Here is a 2,910-nt window from a genome sequence, read left to right as displayed (position 1 = left end):
GAACTGCACAGCATGTGCCCCCCACAGTGTCCACCCCCCATGCATGTGCCTATTTGCACCCAAAGGCACACCAACACACGGTACTTCTCTGTGGCTGGGTATCAGGGTGTGTATATGTTCTCTCTGTGTCTCCGGATGATTCAAGGGTGTGGTTTTGGGGGAAGTGGTCTTTGGATTTCTACAGGTCTTTCTGGGAGCAGGATTTTAGGGGCTGCTGTGTGGCACTTGTCACTGAGAAATCATGAGGACTCCCTATTTCGGCTCCCACATTTACTCTAGTTTGGGGGTCCTTAGGGACCACAGACTTCTTAGAACCTCTCTTCACAGCAAAAGGTCTCCCAGCCACTCCCTTGCTTGCCTAGAAGAACAGAAAGACAGTGCAGATGGTCCTGCCCAGGGGAGGAGCCTGAGCCCTCGGCCCTGCTCCATCCCCATCCTGCCCTGTGGCCCTGTGGCAGGAGCTACAGTCTCTGGCTTTAGGGGGCTTGCCTAAGGACTGAGCAGTCTCCAAGAGTCTCCACCTTAGCTGGCCCAGGTTTGGAGGCTGGCAGTGTGGGGAGTCTTCTAGCTTCCTTAGCCCAGGTCCTGGGGGTTTGTTATTCTGGGCATTAGGGGTGGAGATGGGAGCTGGGGAAAGTTGGACGATAGCTGCTCTGAGCTTCTGGAATGTCTAAAATGGAGGAAGACCCAGCAATTAGTCACGGGAGCAATTACACTAATTGTTCTACTCTCTGACTCACTGGTAGCAAGTAAATACTGATTAATTCATTACTTTGAGACTGTGTGTGTGTGTGTGAGGGGTGGGGGGGGTGGATGTAACAGAGTAGGGGTGGGGGGAATCTCCTGGCCCCCTGCCCTGGCTTCCTGCCCTTACTGGCCTGGGTAGGGCTTTGGAGCAGGTGGTTGAGGCTGGGGGCAGGAAGCCAGGATTGGGATCCTCTCTCTAGCTCTGTATGAACTGCAGAAGGAGGCCTGTCGGGTGGGGTGTGAGAGGCCGAGCACAGAACAGAATGCGGGATCCCTCTCCTGCTCACGTACCGTCCATGGCTCCCCTGTCAGTCAAATAGTGTGGATGCTCAGACCTGCTGAACTGCTGAGTTTGGTTTTCACAATATTCTGATATGCAGTCAGGATAAAAAGATAAAGTCATCAGGTGTACACTGAAAGCCTTCTGTGATGGGGCTCCCCCAACCTCAGTTCCAGCCTGCTCCTGCCCCATGAATTGGTCACACCTTCCAACTCCAACTCCATCCCTTAATAGATATTTCCTAATACCTACTATGTGCAAGACACGGTTCTCCATCGAGGTGTGGTTTAGTGGGGCAGGAGCAGTCACCAAACAAGTCCACACCTGAGCAGACACAGCTCACAGTAGTGGTGGATGTGAATTCAGAAGCACGAGATGTCCTGACAGATCAAATTAGTAGGGCTTCTTGAAAGAAGTGGTTGGGGAGTAGGAGTTAGCCAACATAAAGTTACTGGAGGATGAAGGGATGAGAAGGAAGAGTGTTCTGGGCGGAGGGAACAGCATGAACAAAAGAGGCAGGAGAGACCAGGAAGGAAGATAAGGGGTCCAGGATGACTGGGACCCAGTGAATGCAGAGGGAGCCTGGAAGAGGCTGGAGGGCGGGCAGGGTCAGCTCTGAGAGCACAGGCTGCTCTTCCCCACCTTAGAGCCTTTGTGTCTTCTGTTCCCTTTGCCTTTCTCTCTTTATTTCATTTGTTAAGACCCAAGTGGGAATCTTCAGATCTGAGCACTGGGACTCATCTCACCTTCCTCTGATAAGCTCTCAGGAGGTAGGTACTGTGGCTAGGCTCAGTCTGGAACCATGGTCAAAGGCGTGGCTGGGGGGTAAGGCCAAGCTTGCCCTTCACAGGAGGTGCACACTCCTGTCTTAGGTATCCTTAGTGCTGGTTCTCAGCCCAGGGTTGCGATGAAGAGGGATGGTCTAGACCCAAGAATCCCAGCTCCCTGTCTTCCTAGGTATTGACTCTGGGAATTCTTGGGTCTAGCGAGCTGGCCCCTGGGAGAAGCCTTCTCAGCTCTCCTGACCTCCTGAGCTGATTCTGCCTTTGAGCTCTTCCGGGGGGAGGTGGGAACAGGGACTGACTACTTGTTTTGGGGAGGACCCAGGGCCAGGGCCGGAGCCTGTACTTTCTCCCCACCCATCTTTATCGAAGGAATTTCCCTCCCAGAGCCCCAGATCTCCCCAACACCATGTCTAACTGATAGGACTAATTGCCCTGCCTTTAGGATTTTGAGGTGTGAGGCTTCAGGTCCCAAGCAGAGTCTGAATCTCATCACATCATGTGTTCTCTGGTAACTTGGGGCAATTGGGCCTCAGTTTTCTCCTCTGTGGAAGGGGGCTGATGACATTGGCCACATCAAGAGTAACACTGACTTGTGCTCAGCACCTGCTGCATGAGGTGTGCTCGGCATCGCATATGTATTAACACAGTGCACACTCTCAACAACCCAATAAGGCAAGTGCTATTTGCTTATGAGTAAACTGAGGCACAGAGAGGCTAAGTAACCTGCCCCAGGTCATACATTTAGTAAGTGATGGAGCAGGGACTCAAATCCAACATTCTGACTCTAAACCTGGTTCTGCTACCTAGTGGTTCTGATCAGGGGAGGGGAGAGTGACTGAGGTCCTCGGTGGTGACCATCAACAAGATGGAGCTGCTACCCTGGCCCTTGGGTGGGTTGGAAGTGGCGATTAGGCCCACTCTGGCTCTCTGCTCACGTGGAGGCCACATCCAATACCCTTCCTCTGTTGTCACTTGGTTCATGAGCATGTCTGTCGTCCCTCTGGGTGTGTCTAGGCTGCTGGCCTCAGGTGCTGAACCCTGTGCCTGTCTCTTCCCTCCTTAGGCTCAGCGCTGGCGCAGCGAGAACTTCGAGAGGCC

The sequence above is a fragment of the Pteropus vampyrus genome, unplaced genomic scaffold (assembly GCF_000151845.1).
Source record: "Pteropus vampyrus isolate Shadow unplaced genomic scaffold, Pvam_2.0 Scaffold36, whole genome shotgun sequence".
NCBI lineage: Eukaryota > Metazoa > Chordata > Mammalia > Chiroptera > Pteropodidae > Pteropus > Pteropus vampyrus.
Note: the sequence above shows the minus strand (reverse complement) of the source record.